The 21,945-nt window shown below is 44.0% G+C and overlaps 2 protein-coding genes across 7 annotated transcripts in view; both read right to left on the reverse strand.

The window, feature by feature from the left end:
* Nucleotides 1-21,945, reverse strand: part of LOC126389193 (cytochrome c oxidase subunit 4 isoform 1, mitochondrial) — a 516,851-nt gene that overhangs the window by 44,351 nt on the left and 450,555 nt on the right. The gene's annotated exons all lie outside the window — the stretch shown is intronic.
* Nucleotides 1-21,945, reverse strand: part of gse1b (Gse1 coiled-coil protein b) — a 188,423-nt gene that overhangs the window by 29,371 nt on the left and 137,107 nt on the right. Inside the window, exon 1 of one of the 3 annotated variants that reach the window (XM_050042526.1) lies at nt 14,479-14,658. The exons of the other annotated variants lie outside the window; for them this stretch is intronic. The gene's annotated coding sequence lies outside the window, so the exon portion shown is untranslated. Of the gene's footprint in view, nt 1-14,478; nt 14,659-21,945 lie in introns of those variants that run through there. 3 annotated transcript variants of the gene reach the window in all.

Below are 21,945 nucleotides of genomic sequence, written 5' to 3' on the forward strand. Positions count from 1 at the left end.
CCGCCTCCCTCCCTCCCTCCCCTCCCGCCCTCCCTTCTCACACTCTCCCTCACTCCTCCTCCTCCTCCTCCCCTCTCAACCTATAATTCCTCAGCCATTTGTAGATAACAGACACAGGCATGCATGCCCTGCCAAGGCAAGCGGGAGGAGGGGGAGGGGAGAGGAGAGGAGGAGAAGAGACAAGAAGGAGGAGGAGGAGGAGGAGGAGGAGGAGTGGAGGGGAGAGTGCTCAGCCGGTCATCACATCTGACCCCATGGCTGGGCAGCGACAGGCAGTGTGTATGTATGTGTGCATGTATATAGATGGACGGGGGGGGGGAGTAGGTTAAATATGTGGGGCGCCCTTCCCTTCTTGAGACACAAAAAGAAAAGAGAGAGGGAAAGAGAAAGGAAGAGGACATGTCCCAGCCTGTGTCAAGCCCAAAGCATAAGAGAGAAACCCTTTTGTGTGGGAATATTTGCCTCAATGCATTTCAATTTGCTTTATTTATCGGCATTGTTGTTCTGTCCCAACTGGAAATGCTCATCACCTACCTCCCAAACAAATACGTAATGAAATCCAATCAACCTTTACTATCTCATACAAACAAGGAAGTCATACCAAAAATGTGCAATCAAACCATAAAAGCACACACAAAGGCTACATGCACTACAATTACAAGGAATTCTTATCAGGGTGGAGGAGACTAATGCGTAATGGTTGTCTGGGGGTGGAGGGCTCAGGAAAAGGGTAAATGCGTGGGTTTGACTTCCCCTCTGTCCGTCCTGCTGTCATTGCAGGGGTGTGAATGAGTCGTTTCTTTAGTCATTTCCTCCCTCCGTCACTCGCTACTTTTCTCAAAGCAGCAAAGGAGTGAGAGCAATGACAGGGAGAGAGATTATCTTTTGGGGTAAAGCTACATGGTGGCGAGCACTGTGCCAAAGGCCACCTCTCGACAACGACTCCTTTCTGTTCCTCAGGTCTCCTCAGAGGAAACACAGAACCGCTACACTCTCCTCTGTCTTTGTGCCTCTCTTACACCCCTTTCCTGTCTAGCATCACAAGGATCAAGCTGCTTGTTTTAAAGAAGAGTGTCCCTTTGCTGTCTGTGTTGATGTTGTCCGTCTGAAGAAGCTTGTATGGAGCAGGGTCGGGGCTGAGGGGGTTGCAGGTGCTTACATGGCTTTTCCTGTCCAGTCTCCCTCTGCTGGTACTCAGAAGTAAAAGTCTGGCTCATGGGGCGTCTTGGTGGTGACCTAGGGGTGGACTAACCTAAAGTCTGGCTTAGTTGCATGTCCTCCTCTATCTGCCCTCATTTCCTGTCCACTCCCCACTTTCTAGTGTCCAATAAAGACAAGAATGCCCAAAACATACAAAAAGAGAAGACAAGCTTTACAAGAGGTCCCACCTATAGCATGGTGAAACACTCTCTACTTTGAAGCACTGATTACAACATACACAACAGGATTAAGTGGAAATCAATGATAGTATTAAGGTTATGTGGGTGTGCACGGTTTAACGAGAGAGAGCTCTCTCTGATCTCCGTTTCCACTTCTTCTTTCTAAGCCAGAGAAACACAAGCCACGCAAGTCAAGGCTCTCTTTTCAGAGTAAGTTATGATGAATAGCATGATCTAAGCAACCCGGGATGAGTAATGTCTTACGAATTTCCAGATTATTGAGCCTGCCTCCACCTCTTATCATCACTCAGTTACAACGCATTTGCTCAGTGTTTTAGGCAATCCATGGCTCTACGTCCTTCAAACATCCAGCAGATGGCATTGTCTCCCAGTGAATCAGAGGGAAGTCCTCTGTAGATGAAACAGCATATGTCACCTTCCTTTAATCCAGTGATACACAAAAGGAAAAATACATTTTAAATGATATTGCTGTGGATTATGAAAGGGACAAAGGCCACATCCTCATGCAAGGTTTAGAGCCTTAATGCAAAGGTCTTAGGAGATATGACTGAAGTAAATCTTTTGGCACTGTAGCAAAAAAATAAACTATTTTTTCGCTGACAACCCAAGGGTTAAAGGAGTCTGTTACACACCAAGCTTCCTCATGCAATTAACCCTTTGAATGCCGTTACGCCCTAAGGGAAAACAAAACAAAGCCCTGAAAGAAAAGGAATGTAGATTACAACAAACCACACACAAACATGATCCCGCCCATACACACACACACACACACACACACACACACACACACACACACACACACACACACACACACACACAGAGCAGATTGACTGCTAAATGGCATACAGTAAACACACAGTTTTAACACCCCGCTGGGAGTAAAGCCGATCACTAACTCCCATAGTCAAACAAACACACTGACACACACATTCGCAGTTCCACCCTTTTGCTGGTTGGAATGCAGATTACTCTCTCTCTCTCTCTTTTACACACACACACACACACGCGCACGCACTCATATAAAGTAAATCCTCTTGGCTCCTGTATGCCCCGGCCAGCAGGGAGATAATGCAGTGGCAGCTCTAGCGAGTGGTTAATCTTTAACCAGGAAGGGATTTGCCTATCAGCTCGTTAAAACTAGCAGGGCAGTGCTGCTGGCCCATCTATCTGATCCAGCCACCAACCTGGCGTGGCCAAGTCCAACGCAGCATGGGCTGGAACTGCACCGCCAACACTGTGTATCCACGCTTTACTTCACTGGGGCAGCAGATGCCCCTTTTCCAGCGGCTCGGTACACTTCAGCTATGCCACAATATTGTGGCGCCGCTTAGGAGCAGAGCCAAAACCGGTCAGTGTCTGCCTTCAAATGAGCAATAAATATGTCAATGTAATAAACTGGTTGGCTCAACATGTGTGGCCAGGCAGGCAACTGAAGCACGGTTTCTCAAAGTCTTGCTGTGCTCAGCTTTGAATACTTGTGCAGCTCCGGTGTAACATAGCCTTTGTGGTTTGGTGTTTTGTTCCACTCCTACATTCCTGTTCTTACTTCCCTCTAACAAATAGCACCCTTGCTGTTTTCTATCAAAGCTGTATTTGCTAATACAAAACAAACATTTACTGCTGCTTCACATTTCACTGTTTTCAACCAGCAACCTACTGGAAGGCTTTTATTATGAGGCAGCGACAAAATCTTCAGCTCAATTTGTTGTTACGATTAACAAGTGACTGATGACTGAAATTTGCTTCAACAGTGGGATACTGACACTTTTTGTCAGGAGACAGGTTTCAAACACTGCAGGGAATAGTAAACAAGACGTAGCCTTAGTGAACTGGTTAGGTGAAGAGCTGCAGCTGACAAACATTTTCCTGCAGGTTGTGCAGACCAGCAAGCCTCCAACACATCATCAAGATAAGCATCATGCCATCTTGTCATAAATAAGAGGAAATCCCCTCACTGCTAAGATCATGAACTCTGATCACAGTTGCTCATGATAACACAGTGAAGGTGATCACTCAGTGTGAAAGCATACTTCAAACAGAGGACACAGGTTGGAACCTTCAACCTGCTCAAAGTACCCAGAATAAGTAGCTCAGCCAGTGACACAGGAGGGATTTAGAGTCGGCTGGATGAGTACATGTCATCATGAATGGTTGACTGACTTGCCAGTTGGCTGAAGATGTGCTGACAGGAGGATGGAAACCAAGGGAGGAGGGTTTGTAAGAAGTTCAGCATGAAGGAAACTTCCGACTAAAGATAGAGATGAAAAATTGAGGGTGCCAAATATATCAGTGATGAAGCGACGTGGATGAAACCAACCTAGCAAAACAGAATGTAATATGGTCATAATAGCCGCTACCACAGTCGCATCACAGGAGTGCTTCAACCTAAAGGGAACTTCACAAATGACACCTTGTATAACTGCCTGAATGACAGCATGAAAATACATATCTCTGTGGCTGACAAAATCAACACTTGAAGTGATACACTGTTTATAAATATCACTCATGTACTGTACCCGTAAGCAGTCTTTGAAGGTGTGATAAAAGAACAAAGGATGATCTTAGAGCTGGTCAGATGGGCGTTCCAGAAAAGAAAGCAAAAGGCGGTTCATGTAGGTCAAGCAAGAGAGCAGGAACCCAACCTCAAGAGCAGCTGTAAATGCTCATACATATGAATACCAGGGCTTCAACATAAACTGTACAAATAGATGCATGTCATGATCTCTGTCTTGAAAACACATAAAGCAACACACACACACACACACACACACACACACACACACACGCACACATCATCCAGGAACACAGCAGGATAAACCTGCTCTGGTAGTTCCAGGTTTGTTTGACTTCTGAGATGAGATGTCAGAGCAATCTACCCTCAGGCGCTGTAGAACGGATATGTATGAGCGAGCATGTGTGTGTTTGCACACACACACACCTGCAAGTGCATGACTGCACGCATGTATGCCATCTCTTTTAGTCCATACCAAAGAGAAAGCCCTAATATCAGAGAAATCCTGAAACAGCAGCACTGTGGCTGCAGAGCAGCAGAATCAAAGGCGACAATTCCACTGGAGAATGAGAGAGAGAGAGAGAAGAAGAGAGGAGGGTAAAAAGAAAAGAGGAGACAAAGAGACAGAGAGAAACAAGGAAGGGAGGCGAGAGAGGGAGCAAGAGATCAATCAAGAAGCCGAAAGAGAGAAAGAGAGAGAGAATTGCCTGTGTGTCTGAGCTGTCATTATACAGCAGGCCTCCATTATGGAGCTACAGCAGAGAACAGAGTACATCTCCCTCTAACCTGGCTCACTGTCAGTGTCTTCAACACATACACATTCTCACACACACACACACACACACACACACACACACACACACACACACACACACACACACATATACACACACACCTCTGTGCAAAGAGCAAAGAGAGCAGCCTTCCTGTCTTTTACCTTGTGTGGCTTTAAATGATACGGCTGTGTGTGTGTGTGTGAGCGTGCATGTGGGCACACACCTTATTATTCATCCCTCACCTCCTACTTCTCTTCCTCTCCTCCACTTGCTCTGTATCCCCCCCACTCCAAAAAAAACCCTGCCTGCCAGCAGCTTGCAACAAAAACACAGAGATTTCAAAAGACCAGCCGGCATCTCTCTCCCTATCTTCACCTTCCTCTCTTTTATTCTCCAACACACACAGCCACAGAGAAGCAGATTGTGTCTTGAGGGTAGGCACGAGCTGAGATGATTTTCTCTCCTCTCCTCCTCCCTGCATCCGACTCACCCACCCCAACAGCGCCATTTCCTCTGTCTGTTAATTACATAGCGGCTGTGGTAGGGGTTGCTAGGGTTGTGTGTCTGTGTGTGTGCGCACGCATGTCATCTGGGGAGTGTGTGGCTGTGTTCTCTGAGACACCAGCGTGGGCGTATGACAGAACAGTCTGGTTACGCTTCACAACGCTGCTTAGAGAGTGTGAACACACACATGCAGACACACACACATTCAGTCACACAAACACACATAAGAGCCTTCTGTCTGTGTCTCTGGCTCTTTGTGGTCCATGCCCCAGGAGTCAAGCTGCTGTCTGTACGGCTGTGCCCTCTGTAGCCTCTCGCTGAGGGGGACACAGCCCTGCCGCTCCCCTGATGAGAGGGCCAGCTTCAGCCCCTGCCCAGCTGTTCGACTGTGAGAGGAGGTAGGGAGTCAGCTCTGACTCACAGTCGTCATCATCACCATCACTATCATCATCATCAGCAGCAGCAGGTCCTTTCGACTCCTCTCTCTTTTAATCAACCTCACCTGCTACAGAAACAGGAAAAGGTGGCAGTGCGGCTCTACCCAGCAGGGCAGGGAGATTTGACAGATGTTGCACATCTCACATGAACCCAAAGCATAAATAGAAGCAAACACATACTAAGAAGGATGCACCATGGAGCTTTTCATGGTTTCTGCACCTGCGATACTGTTCGGCACAGACAGCCCACACAGTTCTGGATAAATTGTATTGTTCTGTACAGTAAAGCTCTCGATGCCTGGGGACATCGCTGCCTGTAACATATTTTAGTTATCATCAACTTTCAACTTTCCCCCTCCTTCTCTCTTCATCTCTCACTCTCGCCCCTCCACAAGCCTCCTCGGGAGATGAGCGCTGTTTTTGCCAGCTCCCCTACATACAGCCCTCACTTCATCCTCTGTTCAACCTCTCTCTCCCCTCTATTCTCCCTTTCTGTCTGTGATGTACTCTGCTGGGTTGTGGTTGCCTAATTAGCACTCCAAGTGCTCTGCATGGGCCCTGACTCCCAGGCGGCTCCACCGTGTGCGTGCACACACTCACGCAGACACACACACACACACACACACACACAGCACCAACTTGACTTTCCATAGCAGGGTCTGGTTGCCGAGAGTTGCCCTGTTGTAATCTTGTAATTGGTATAATTGGTGTGTGTTCCTGCTTGTACATGTGTGCGAGTCTGAATGTGCTGATGTTGTATAGACTGATGAGTGAACCTTTTTCCTCTGGGCGAGTAGGAGACAACCCGCCGTCGCCATGGCCACACATCTTAGTGAGTCGCCACAACAACAAGGTTTCTATTGGCCAGAGCTGAGACCTATGGTGTCCCTTATTCTTTCGGGTATGTCACAAATAATTTGTAGAATAGAAGCTCATCAAAAACTTCTACTTTTCTACAACATTTTTTAGGGGTCAAACCAGATTAGTCTTAATGGCTCTTGTGTTTCTGATAATCAATTTCAGTATTGGTATTGCTTGGTTGTTAGTTGGACCAGTGGAATGTGTGCAACCCATCAAAATCAGGCCTTCGTTGAATGTGCTCTGTGCTGACAAATGAATGACCCATTCTTTCCGAATCACAAATCCTCATGACTTCCCTCTGTCTACACAGAACATATCCATGAATGAAGATTTAATTGAAAGATAAAAAGATACTCAATTACCATAGGTTTCACATGACCTTGGCAACTGAAGCGATTAGTCAATTAACTGATCAACAGAAAGATAATTAGCCACAACTTTTATGACTGACTAATCATTTCAGTCATCTACCAAGCAAAAAAACGTGAACAAATGCAGCAATTTCTCAAGTTTCAACTTCTCACATAGCAAATGTCCTGCTTGACTTCAATGTATGTCATGGTCAGACACAAGAAGACATTCAGAGACATTAGCTTGTGTGGGAAGTCCAGATTGGCATTTTTTCCCACAATTTTGTGACACAGACCAAACAATTAAAAAAAATGCTAGATTTAAATATTGGTAGTTGCAGCCCTACTTAAAAGAGTTATGATATTGATACCAGTATCAGAAACGCCTCTGATACCGCCTAAAATGCTGGATCGGGTATCGGCAAGCACACTATTCTAAACGCCAACACAATACCACGTAATTTATCAATAAACTTAACAGTAGTGTAACAGCTAGATAAAACGGGAATGAATTTTTCTTCACTGCTTTGAAACAGTAGCCTACACAGCAAGTTGTGCTGTGCGGCCGCTGGCTACTGTTTTATAGCAGCGAAAAAGAATTGATTTCCAGTAAATTGTTTTAGCCGTTAGCAAGATGTCAGCAGTATTGGCAGTATTTAACACTGGGTAGTCCCACCAGTAAAAAGGCATCATGTACAGTATGCAAAGCTTTAGTTTCAGGGTAAGAAATATACAGCTGTTTTTTTTTTTAATGCCAAGGTATTGGATCGATAGTTGGTACTGGCTGCAAGTTAGGGTTTCGGAATCAGGAAGGCAAAAATTGTATTGTAACATCTCTACTACATAAGAGTCTACTCTAGTAGACTGCCTGATGCTATGTGAAAGCCATACAACAGCTTTCATGTGGAATACTTCTTTCCTGTGTATTTGTTTTATCTGTTTAGCGCAAAGGAGAAGCATGTATCGTTGATGAGAAACTGAAATAGGCAACACTTACGGAAGATGTGAGAAGAGATATAAACAGAAATGTGAAAGAAAAAAAACAACAGTGCCCCAAAACGGATACCCTTTAGTAATGCAAATACCACGCAGATAAAACTAGTCTAGCTGGCAACTACAGCTTCCATGAGAGCACGTTCAACACAGCAACTGTGGCCTCCACCAACACAGGCATGCAGCTCTATCCATGAGCTGATTAAAACACATGGACACAAAACCCACTTCACTTCTTCAGGCACATGTCTGACCTTGCTCTCATACACAAGGAGGCATGCTAACAAACAGACACACACAATATGACAGTCAGCTGATATAGCAGATATCTTGGGCACAGAGAGAGAGAGAGAGAGAGAGAGAGAGAGAGAGAGAAGGAGAGGAAGCGAGAGAGAGGCAAGCAGACAGACATGTTGAGGAGAGATAGAAGCAGACACAGATAGAGGGGAAAAGAGAGATGATGATGTGATAGCTAAAGAAAAGGCCTTTGTTGAGGAGTAGCCTTTAGCACAATGCTGGGTTATACTGTGAGAGTGTGACTGGTGAAAGCACAAAGACAAGACAGACAGACACACACACACTGTATGATTCGTGCAGCGGAACACACACCGAAAAAAAAAAAAGTTGAATGAAAGAGGCCCTATTTGGTAAGGGCAATAGTCAAGTATGGTCAGTATTGAGTGTGTGTATGATTCGCTTATCTACTGCTCTCATGTTGCCTGTGTTGTGTTTGTTTGGCCAACGCTTATCAGGCCCCGGGGTAGGAAAACGACAGCAGCAAACATCAGCTACACAAACATACACATCATCTAAAGATATCTAGAATGTTGTTCCGTCTGCTGGATGTTGCAAGACTTCCTTTTTTTTCATGTGTGAATGGAAATGTTTTCTTCTTTTTTTTCCAGTTGCCCTCAGACAATCTAATCCAAGCTGAAGATTGAGAATACAAACAAAGTTAACATTATGAAAAGGTTGCTTGTAATTACTCCACTGCAGAGCATTGTGCTGTGTGCTGCTGTCTAAATGAAATCACACTGGATACAAAAGCAGCACGCATCCAGTGTGAATCAGGGAATGGGTCTTGAACATGGGATTCGCGACCATAAAGAAAATCAGCGTGACTCTGCCTTGACTCGACTGGCTTAATTTGTTTTAATGGCACAAAAAGCACAATGCTCAAGTTTGGCAAACAAAAGTACAGAAAAATGGAGACAGGAATAAGGCTTGGGCAGTAACACAGTATTATTGTATAACAGGGTATTTAGAAATCCAGATGGTATGATTTTCAATACCTTCAAAAAACAGACGCTCATCTTTGTATTAAACTCATACTGAGATGCCATACTGAGAATGTATTGTATGTAGTGCAAATCACCTGCCATCAGAGGTCAGTCTCTACTTGTGCGGACAAATATGGCCACCGCCATTGGTGGGGATAACGTTACAGGACTGGGAATAGCTGGCCCTCAACGGCAGAGAGACTGCAGGGGAAAACAGCGTATTCTGAAATCTAACTCTGTGAATTAAGGGTTTATTTCGACCAAACCAGAGTTGGTGACTGTTGGAACAGTGAACTAACTAACCAAGACACTTTCGGTGAGTTTTATTTTGGGTTGAATATTTATTCGAAGTGCATTTTACAATGAGTTAACAAGGCAATTAAGCTAGTGTTAGTTCGGTGAAAGAGAAAAACTTGAATTCAGTTTAATAAGGAAGTTAGGTGTAGGAATATTACCTTTCATGACATTTTGTGAGTTCATGTTGTCTATTAATTAAACTGGAAAAGCGAAGAAAGCTTGCGGAACAAAGCGAACTTGCCGGTGGTTGGTGGGGTGTGGGGAATGTTTGGTAGCGCTGCATACAAAGATTGACATATACCGCATACCTCAGTAAAATTTCTGCAAAGTATGAAAAAAATAGATGCCACCCAAGCTGAATAGTAACAAACCGTAGAAACAACAATTCAAAGATACAATCAAGCCACAGAAAAATAAGCCTTTGGGTAGAGGGAAACAAATGGAAAACTAAAGCTCAAATATCCCGTTGCTGAAGAGAAATGGGGCAAATCAGGTGACTGGGGCGCCTGTTAACATCTGTTTGCCACACCCATACACACCCACACCCACACCCACAGATGAAGATATGAGAGTGAGCCAGAAAGGGTGAGATGTAAATCTAGAGTGCATTCACAAAAACATACATGTTCAAACTATATTACCATATAAATCTAGATGCAAGCTACGATCTGTGGCTGTTTTTATGACTTATCTTTAAGTGACATGGGCACAAAGTGTATGAGATAAGTGGACAAACATACTTGAGTCTACAAAGTGGGAGGAAAAAATCTAATTTAAACTCCCACATAACCAACTCTTCAAAAGCAGCAGGTGTATATGAACTAACTAATAGCTATACAATTATTTAATGCAGCTTTTATTTGGAACCTTCCCTGTTTACATTACCTGCAGACACTCTTTTCCAGCTATCATTACATGTCAGGCAACTGCTTGGCGTGATCTCAAACAAGTTTCATTGCATGTCCCACTAATTGCCAGGCCATAAATTTGTGTGGTGTGTCACTAGGTGTGTGATTGTGTGCCATGTTGTGTGACAGGCAAATGAGCACCACACCCTTAACATCTTTGAAAGCGTGTATCATCCCCCCCACGCACACACATAAACAATACCTGGGGGTGAAAAATTGGATATTGTTTAATGTTTAACGGCAATGCTGGATGACACAGGGACATAATATGTCCCTACGCAGGCCAGGCTTACAGAGCAGGTTAGGCTTGCTCTCACACACGGAGAGTAAACACACGCATACAGACACGACGTGATAAGCAGCTTTATCAGTGAAATATGGAGCAAAAAGCAGCAGGTACGAGAACAAAAGTCATGAGCTACAGGAAGTTTTTGGTTATCTGGCTATCTACTTTACAACTCCTTCCTCTACCTGTGAATCCGTCTGCCTGTCTGTACACAGTGGACGTCCATCCAACTTTCTGTCCGTCTTCCCTTCAGATAAATACTTTATGACCGGTTTGTTCAGCTGTCTTCACCGGTCATCACATTTACAGCTTTTACTACCTGTTTTTACACCCGGCAGGGGACGCTTAGACACACACAATCACTCACACTTCTCCTGTCCATCCAGAAGGGAAAAGCATCAAACAGGGCCCACCGCCACAAAATCCACAAGGCGTACCTGGAGAGTTGTAGCTCGGGAGACAGAAGAAGAGAGATCAAGAGAGAGAAAGAGAAAAGCAGACGAGAGAGGTGGTGGAAGAGATGGAGAGATATGATGGCCGAATAAAACCTGTATTTCCTAAACATCCAACTGTGGTTTCTCCACCATCACGCAGGCAGACCACATATCAGCCCTGCCCTGACACACAAAGAGAGCGGTGTGTGCACCCACATTTTCATACCACCTCAGGACATTGTTGTAATGCTAGTCAAATCTAAGCCTCTCCCAGTCAAACACATCCCATTCTCTCTAATAGGGAACTATGTAAACCCATGCAAAGGCCTCTCTACAGTCTGTGCTATTCAAAGCTATCAATGGGAGCTGTTGATAAGGAAATGCAAAGTGGGTCACCTTTAACTCCAGGCTCCTTGTGTAAACAGTATGGGGAGCTGCTTGGGACTCTCCTAATCACTCTCTAAACAGAGCCAGGTGCTGTTGCCACAGACAAACTGTCACCAACACTCTGCTCAACACAGCTGCCGTCTAGCCCCCAGACACTCACAGCACTGCAGGCTACCGCAGCATGACAAACAGCACGACGACACCTGAAAACATGCCAGCCTAGTATAGGCGCTATCACAGTAGAAGGGTTCAACTGCTTTTTAAATGGATGATCAGAAGCGGGAAATTCTGTTCCTCAGAGTGAGATTTGCATAAGTAATCTTACACTCTTATCATGTCCTGAACCATCAGACACATGTAAGGCTGTGACAAGGGAGGATAAATCCACCGAAAGTTAGCTGGCTCACTGCTTCTGCCAGGGAGGTTATGTTTGTTCCTCTTACTTAGTTTGTTTCTCTCTTTATTTTCATGAAATTTGGTCGACAGATAAAGAACTTTGCATTTCAGATCAAAAGTGGTCCAGATCTGAGGTTTCTGCCACTGAACTGACTTTTTTTTTGCTGTGTTTAACATCTACAGGGTCAATAATTCAATATGAGTTAAAATTTAAGCAAGTGTCAAGGCAATTAGGAGGAAATGTCACTGTTATTGTTTGTTCTGTGCCAGGCAAAGTGGATGTCTGCCAGGTGGGGGAACAAACTAAACTGTATAGAGAAGTTGTGTCACGGTTCAAAACAAGCATAAAACTTTTTGCTTCATGCCAAATAACGATATTGCACATGACCACACAGTACACTGTGGTGTCTGAGGACAAGAAGACAGTGTGCACAACGTAGCATGCAGACAGGCCACAACTGCAACACATTAATGCCCCAAACACTTAACAATAGCCCTGACACTGCCTCCATCCACACTCAGTTTCAGTTAACATGAGTCAAAATGACTTGTAGCTCCAGTATCTTGTAGAAGTGAGTGATCCTAATCTAACATATCCCTGACAGGCTCACTGGTCTGCACCACAGACTTCAGTTACATTGCTACAGTTACAACACATTTGAGGAATCACATATACCTGACAACAACTGTTCTAGCCTCTAAATGTTTTCTGAACATCAGTATAATGATGTTAGTTAAAAGGGGTTCATAATGCTGAAAGACAGCCATTGGAGATTAACCTGCGACAGCAGTCATGGGTCAAATGCTCGGTTAAGTGTGTTTTCATATGGGGGGTTTCCTGTATGAAAGTGCAGTGGTGACACTGGCTGCCATCAGTGGTGAAGGTGATAGTTCAGACAGATGATAAATCACTAATACATCTAAAGCCCTCTGAGAGCGCTGACATCCACTACGGCTTAATCTGGATCAAGACCTTTATCAAAATACACAGTGATCGACAGCCATAGCGCCATGTGACTTTTCTTTCCTCCATTCTTTTAGTCTAAGTGTTCATGAGAAAAATGCTCATGTTTCTGGATCCACACCAAAACTGCACTGTTTCTTTTTTCATTTCGATCTCTGTTTCGACACCTGGCACCTTATAAATAGACACTTTGCAACATAGCCTCATCCTGTCAAAATAATAATTAAAAAACAGTGTCCATTAGAAATATCTGAAATGTTTAACACTTTCTTTGGAGGTGTGAGTGGTAAATGAGTAGGTGAAACTTAAACTAGTGTCAGCAACAAGTGAAATAGAGCCACAACATCTCTCACTGTCTCCCAGTGTCAAGTGATAAAGATAAATGTGTCCTCTCATTAATTTTAAATGTCCCCATGGTGTATTTTGTTTTGGGAGTCTTCCTGGTCTTGAGAGAAACCCAGGTTATAATCAATGTAACAGTAACATAATAATAGACTATATATACCACAATATGCCCAAAATGACAGCACACAGCTATGCTACATGGCAGACACATGCCCATGATGACCTATTTGCAGCCCCAGTCAGTAGCTGCTAAAGACACCAGTAGTGAAGTCTCACTATAAAAGCCAGGAGGCTCTAATTCCCTACTCTTGCAGTTATGGCTAACCTTATCAGCAGCAGCTAAAACACACAACAAGGCTCCTTCTGGCTGCAGATAAACTCAACCCGCAGCACAGTGTGTTCAGTAAAGCCTGTTGCTTCACGGCTTGTGTTTGTAGACCGTGTTTTAAACCCGAGAGGTGTGTGTGATGAGCGTGATGAGTGGTTCGTGTGTGTGTGTGTGTGTTCCCTACAGAAGCAGCTGTTGTACGCGCCTCCAGTTCAAGAGAAGTGAAGGAGCGCGTGGGAAGTGATTCAACACGGTCCACCTGCCACGCGCACGCGTACCCACACATACACACACACATACAGGGGTCAGAGCCTTCACCCGTGAGCACCAAATGGTCAACATGTGTCACTATCGCAGTCACAGTCACATTTACGCAGAGAAAATGGCCCTTCAAAGACAGGCTTCCCTGCTCGGAAGCAGCAGACGCTCTCCAATGATATTAAAGAAGCAGCATGACTGGAGACCACGAATTAGCAGCCAAGTAAGGCCAATGATACAATTTCACATAAAAGGGCCTACAGTGTGCGTAAATGTCTTACGCAGAAACCCTCTGGGCTGTGCTTTACATAATAATCACAACAGCGCACCGGTAACAATGTTACAAGAAGTTAATTTGAGGGGGTGGGGGTCGCCTGCTATTCCTTTCAGTCCTTTAGGCTAATCTGCATTTTAAAACACGGTGGTCTGAAAATCCCCAACAAGGCGGACTACACTGTATCATTAGAAAACACATCTTTAATCGGCACTTGAACGCACCGGTGTGGCTCTTTCTTTCTTTTCCAGTTGCACTGACTCTTTCTTTCTTGTTACGCACACACACACATAAAGCACGCGCGCGCACACCCGCGCACACAAGGGCTCGGCACCGACCTTCGAAAAAAAAGAAAAAAAAAACTGCACCCGTTTCCTCGATATCGTAATGACTTCCTCAACAAAACCCTCGCCGTATGCTCGCTCCGTTTACACAAACAACCTCCGGGTTCTGAAAACATAACTAGAGATTTACACAGAATCACTCACCGCAAACAAGTAGGGGCTAATCCAGTGTTTTATAAATGAGTAAATGTCTCCCTCCGTCAGCGGTGAAAGCGCGGATCCATCCCTCCGTCGAGAACAGAGAGTCTGCACTTTTTTGTTGTCACGCAGGAAGCTCCGACGCCGAGCGAGGCCACAGGGACGGAGCAGAGCAGAGCAGAGCGCCGGGGAGAGGAGGAGAGAGGAGGCGGCCGGCTGCTGGGAGCCGGGAGGTGGGGCTTCCTCTCCGGCGGGGGCCGGACAGGCAGACAGACAGACAGACAGACAAGCCTGANCGCCTCCAGTTCACAGGGCTGACCCCGCATTGTCCCCCCAATAGGATAAAGAATGTCCCGTCCATCCCCGACCAGGATGGAGAGAGTCACTTCCTGTTCATTAAAAATATCCACAAATCTGTGACTTACTTACATCTGCAAGTCCAATATGACATTAAAAGGAAACAAAAATAAATAACCATCATCCAATATTCTAAAGGAACAATTACATCCAGATATGTTTTGACAAACTGTGCCTAATTACTGGGTTGCCTTTCACATGCAATGACAATCAAAATCAATTTGAACTGCAATGATCTGAACAGTAACTTTACAGTCAGTGAGGTGATTATATTAATGAATTAACTGATCAATAAACACTTTCTGCATATTCCACGCAAAAAAGCAAACTATGACTGTTTTAACACACCTATGGTCACTCCATAAAGACACCACAGAAAACAGTGTATCCTAAATGGTGTTTACACTAAACTTACTGTACCTCATGGTATTCCTCCAATAACACAACCAAAACAATAACAGTAGATCACTTATGATAGTAGTGTCTCCAAAAGCATGTGACAAGCCACTATAGGTCATGTGATTTAGTAATTCATACCAATAAATATCTACAATCTGGATGAAATTTAAGCTTTAACCACAGCTTGCAACAACCAACAGATATTAAGGGATAAGACCCCTTTGTTTTGCTACTTCCTAATACTGCATGACCATACAGTGTACAGTAGGTTACTAATAAAAAGGAGAGAGTAATTCCACCAAGTGTCCACAAGGGGACAGCCACCCACCAAAAGCGCACACCAGCCAACAACCTCTACCCCTGTCTGGCTTATCAATGGTTTTACTGTGGATTAGATACCAGCGACTGCACAGGCTGTAAAATCAAAGCCACACTTGTAAGGGGTGTTGCTCCCAGAGCCAAGGATGAAAATACGGATTAAGCAGGTGATGACTGGGGAGGAAGTGGGATGAGGGCCTTTTTTTTTAACGCTGTGCTGTAAATTGCTAATTGCTGAGATGCATTGGATCAAATGCAACATGATTATGAGTTATGTGTCTCATGTCTACATCTCCATCCTGCGCAGACGGGAAACACTACCCGACCAACAGCGTCCCCCTTTAGGCAGCATGACCCTCTGTTTTGTGTGTGTGTGAAGATGCATTTGTACAGTGCGTAATAATGCCTGCGTGTCTTGTCTTTCATCCAAGTGATAGTGTATCCCTCACCTCTACTTGACCTGTGAGAGAGGCAACGAAAGAGAGGCAGGTAGACACTGTATCCTGACTAACGACGCCGCGCAGACCTCAGCCTTTGATCTGCCTGCTGTCTGCACACATGCTACCCCCAGGACAGCTCTCTAGACACCAAGGCAGCCCCCTTCTGTTCAATTAGTCAAATAATCACTCATTTTGGTATTAAAATGCCTTAGTTAACTTATAGTTTTTTAGCCAATTAGTCATTTTCTGTGGTCTTTCTTTTTTATATCCCTGATCACTAATGAGCTATTAGTCTTTAGTCATTTCTGATGGTTAGGCATTGGTATTAAGTCATTAAAAGAAAATGATAGTCACATCTCCAGCATCACAATAATAGTCATAAATATGTGTTGGTCTTTAATAAGCACCAGATCGCTCAGCATGACTGCATCCATCTGAAAAAACATATTTTCTTTCAGTTAAATCAACTTGTGAATTTGTCAAAGAAATGTTGTCACTATTAGTCGCCCAATATGTTTTTTAATTAAGAGCATCCCTATTAAAGTCACACACATATAGGCTCATTATTATGTGCTATGTAGAGATAAACAAGCTAAAGAAATACATGATTGTGTATCAGCACGTATGCTCAGAAATGCTGCACTCCCTGTGGCCACTTTGCAAATACCAACAACGATGTAATCAGCGTTAGACCTAAAGAGTCTGCAAAAAGCTTAGAAGTGCTTAACCCATTTAAAAACTCCACAGAGTGTATGTTTTCGTTACATACTTTCCAAAACACACATTTGCACTGTGAATCTCCCACAACGAGGCTTTGCCTAATTACTATTCCTCTTCCCAGCCGCAGGTGCACTTCTGTGCAACTCCGGGAGGCTGTAGGGTATTCCTTCCCTCCTCCTGTCCTCTTTCACCAGCCCTGCTTTACCTCCTCCACCTTCTTTCATTTGATACTAAATGGCCCCCCGTTCCCACCATCCCACCATCCCTCATTGATTTGACTACTTGCCATTTCATATCCTTGTTCCTAACATTGCCTCCTCCCCCGCCTCCTTATCTCTGCAGCCTTTACCTCCCTATGCATCACCTCTCCTTCTCTCTAGCCCCCCATCTTTCCCTCTCTCTCTCTCTCTCTCTCAGCAGCGGACCTGGCCTTAGGCATCGTTAGCTTAATTTAATAAAGGGGCTTAAGCTTTTGAGAGGCTTTTGAAGGATCTGACTGCTGTTACATTCATTACAATCTATCAGCCGCTAGAGACACAGCCTTGTTGCATGGCTGAGAGAGGGAGAGAGAGTGTGTGTGTGTGTGTGTGTGTGTGTGTGTGTGTGTGTGTGTGTGTGTGTGTGTGTGTGTGTGTGTGTGTNGTGTGTGTGTGTGTGTGTGTGTGTGTGTGTGTGTGTGAGTGTGTGCGGAGATGGTAATAAAAATGGTTCTAATTATTAGAGCTATGATGGAATCACACACCTTGTTAACTCACAACTGACTCAAGCTCTACCTGGCAAAACGCTGTAGTGTAGGGTTGGTTGTACAGCTGATGGGAATGTCTGTATCATTCATATGTGTGTGTCAGGATATACATCTTCTGCACACCAGTATGCACACTGACGGTGGAGAGGGGCGCCTGGTGGATGAATTGCCCCGCACTGTGAAAGCATGCACGCTTTCCTCCCCCTCGGCATCTAAAAAGAATGGCTCTTTCACCTCCTTTTTGAACTCCCTCGCTCCTCTCAAAGACAAACGGCACAAACTCCCCCCACCTCCTGCCTTGCCTCCATTATGTGGACGACAAGTGGCAGCGCTTTTAGCCTTCGCCATAGGGAGACACACTCAGTGAGGATGGGTTAGAAAAGACTTCAGCCCCCCTCGCAGACATCCTGCCTGGGCCCCCTTTTACTCAGAGCCTACTACCCAAGAATATCCTCGGCTTTGCCTCCCAACACCTCAGCAAAACAACAATCCAAGGAAGCACAAAAATGCAGAAAAAACCTATAGACTTTGTGTATGTCTGTGCGTGCACGAGCATATGTGCACACGTGCTTGTGTGAGTGAGGGCTGGAGGGCATATGCTATACCTCTGGGGTGTGTGTTCCACTTTCTTCCCAGACAGATATTAAATTAAGGCGATAGAGGTAATTAACATGCAGATCAGATGCCACACGGAAGACAGAAGAGGGGCTTCGCAAAGTGACAGGTAAAGCAAGACAGAGGGAGAGAGGAATGGATGAAAAGACAGAGGAAGTAAAGGGAGAAATAACAAGGAGGAGTGATGCCCTGCGCTGTTATTTACCTCACTGACTGACCTGCTGTCATCATTGTGTTGCCACACAGCTGTGCACAGCTGTCCAACACACGTGAATAATGATGTCAGTATACATATCAGTTAATCGGATAATTATTGTCTTGATGAATTTTTTTTTCTGTAAAATGACTGTAAAAAAGTTGCCAATATTTTTTTAACAAATCAATTAATTGACAAGTTCTTTCAGCTCCAAATGCAATATAATGGAAAACTGTTTTTTTTTTTAATATTTTATTTTAAGTTTTTGAATTTAGCATGAACATCACAACCTATTCCCTCCAAAAAAAAAATCCAATATCAAGACACATCTCACAAAAACAGTGAGCCAAAAAAAATAAAAAAAAATCTACTTTGTCCAGACATGAGTCCACAGTTGATAAAGGTAATGTTTCTATATACTCCCAATGAAAGGCTGCTAAATCTTTAAAAAGGCATCATATCTGTTTCTCAGGACATACATGTAGGTGATCTTCTCTAGAGGCATACGAATCATCATTTTGATATAGAGAGGGGGGGATCTGGCTTCCAAGTTAATGCAATACACTTCCTGGACACAGCAAGAGCTTGATCAATACATTTCCTGGAGCTTCGATTTAGTTTCAAATTTTTAACATTTCCTCTGAGAAAAAGTCCTGGATGTAATGGAATTGGTGTGTCCATACTAAACTAAGATTTAAGTCAATTCTTTAACCCTAACCCACAGTTATAAAATCCAAAATATCAAGATAGCACAACATCTTTATACAAGTGGTGGTACAACAGGAAAGTTGACTTATTTATCATTTAATTAGGAACAAATGTTCAATCCAGGGTGTCTACAGGTATCAGACACACACATTTGATGCTTTTTAAGACCTTGTCAAGATATTATTTAATCCAATTTAAGACGGATATTTGGACAATTTAACTTTTTCTTATTGAAGCATTGCAGGTAAGTATAAAGGTAAGCAGTATATATGTGGTCCTGTGCAGAGGTAGATTTGTGTGTGAGCTGGGTTGGTTTACATTTTGCCAACAGGTAATTGCATGTGTAAGCTAAAAAGACAGTGTTAGGTTCAGTGGTCAGTTTAAATATATGTAACATCAGAAATGTGGACACTTCACATTATGGGCTTGACTCACTCTGACAAAAAGAAATTAAAAGATGGATAAATTAAAGTAGACAAGAAAAGTCTGTTGCAATTATGACCTCACAAATTCAAGTTTAAAACTGTTTAATCATTTTTAAAGCCTACTATTTATAAAATTGGATTTCAGACATTTTCTGACTTTTTAAAGAACTGCAGACACCCTGCTACAATCTAATTCAATTTAATTTAATTTGCTTTATTTATTTATCTTTTTATTTAACCAGGAAGCCCCATTGAGACTGAAAATACCTTTAACAAGAGAGACCTGGCCAAGGTAGCAGCCAATCAAAACACATTTAAAATGCAACAAATACAATATATAACACAAAAATCCACAATAAAACAACATCTATTCAAACGTAGTGGCCTCTTAAGAAAAACAAGCACATGTCTCTGTCACCACATTCTTTATGATGCCCTTAAATTCATCAGTGGATATAAGTGTTCATGCAATGCTCCTGCAACAAATCTGATCTTGGTGAAGCTTAAAAAAAACTGTTCCTCATTTTCTGTGATAAGCATGAAATCATCAACTAAACCCAGTATGTATTAGAAAAAAATACATTTTTCTCAAGCACCACCGACTTGAAATGTTAAACTAACTTAAACAGTCCTGTCAGTGGTACAGACCAAGCATTTTCTTTGCGTGCCTGACCCTTTAACCCAGACCCCAGCCTCACAGCCTAACACCAGCAGATACCCTCTGACTGACAGCTACACAGGACCAATCACAAGACACTTACGTATCCTTCAGCCAATTAGAAACACAGGGGACGGGCTGTCTTCAGGCCTGTGTGTGCTAGGGTAAACTTTGAGGAGCTTAAACGAGGGTTGAAGAGTAATCTCTTTCATATTTACTTTACACAGCTCTAAATATGCTGCTTATCTGCCCCTGCTCTTATTTACATACATGCATATGCATCGCCATATGGTGTAGCTTCAAAGCCTTGCTGTAGAAACAGGTCAAAGGTCACAAAACAGCACAAAAAACTAACACTGAGGGGAAAACGGAGACGAGTGGAGGAGACACGGGTTAAAACAGGGAGTAGGGAGTAGGTCTGTGGATTGAGCATGCTTGGCTGTGTTCCCTCCTCGCTATCCTCCTACTATCCAAGTGCCTGTGTATGTGTGTGTGAGCAACAGGGGAGTGTGGTGAGGCCTATTAACAGACGTAGAGGTAATAGGCAGGGGGAGCCAGGATGTGTCTGAGCCACTGACCTGCCCATTAGCTCTCTCCACTCCGCTAAGCCCTCACATCGATCACCCAGCCACACATCATTGATCTGGAAAACCAGGCACGAGCGCACTACTTAGACATACCCTCCGTCTCTCACGCCTCTCAGTGTTACCCTGTATGTGTGTGAGGGGGAGAAAGAAGAGAGTGAGGGTGTGTGTGATTGTGTGTGTGTGTGTGTGAGGGGGGATGGTAAACGTGTGTGTTTGTTTTATCTTTATGAATGTTTGACAGGCCCCTGGGTCTGAGTGGACACACGCATCCACAGACACCCTTCATTACACATACAAAAGGGCCGAGGCATTTAAAAGCCCGCTGTTATATCATTCCTCCCATTATTCAAATATATTCCACCTTCCCACCTCTCTGCTGTGACATAATTAACAATGTACACTCCTCTATTAGCCGCACTGGCGGCAGCTAATTGTTAGCTGTCAGTGTGAATGTTCTGAGCACATAAGACACCCTTAACCCTCTCTGCACTTTGCCCATGCACATACACACAAACATAGACAAGCACAAATTAGACATGTACTCATACACACTTCTACACTTCTACCTCAGTTTCTAATTTTATACTTTGCTCTAACCTGCGTTGACTGCGGCGGCGGTTAGTTACGAGTTGAATCTTAATAGAGAATATCTCAGCTGCTAATTAGATCAAATTGTCCCCTCCTTACTCTCATTGTAGAGATGAAGCCCCACTGTCTGTTCCCCTCAATACGGCAGCGGAGAGAGGCACCAGAATAACTCTTTGACAAAGAAAGAGAGAAAGATGAAGAGAGAGGGAGGGAGACACAATGGGAGGTTACAGAAATTACTATTTTACTGTCTTGCTCACAGCAGAGAAGGGAAGAATAAAGCGAGGGGAAAGGGTGCAGAGAGAGGGAGGGACAAAGGATGCAAATAGAGCGTGGGGAACGGAAGGAGATGGGACCGGTACAGATGGTGACATGTGGATGCACGTCAGTCGGCAGCAGATGCGCCTGTACGTTTCACTAAGGAATGGAGGAAAAAATAAACCTGCAAGATGGAGGAGGCACACAGCAAAGAGTTGTTTTTACATATACAAACACTCATAAGCACCTGTAAATTTGTGCAAACACATTCTAACACGCAGCGCGGCAACCACTGGTGCTATAGCGCCGTGCGTTGCAATACAACAGTCTGACAGCAAACAAAGCAATTAAACAGATGAAGCAGCTCTAAGCTGAAAATACCTTACTGTAAACAAGGACTTCGATGTCACTGAGTTTGAGAGTAGGCTGTGATATCGCTTGTTCTCAGTGTTTCGGGAG

Source organism: Epinephelus moara, chromosome 1 (assembly GCF_006386435.1).
Source record: "Epinephelus moara isolate mb chromosome 1, YSFRI_EMoa_1.0, whole genome shotgun sequence".
In the NCBI taxonomy this organism is placed as follows: Eukaryota; Metazoa; Chordata; class Actinopteri; order Perciformes; family Serranidae; genus Epinephelus; species Epinephelus moara.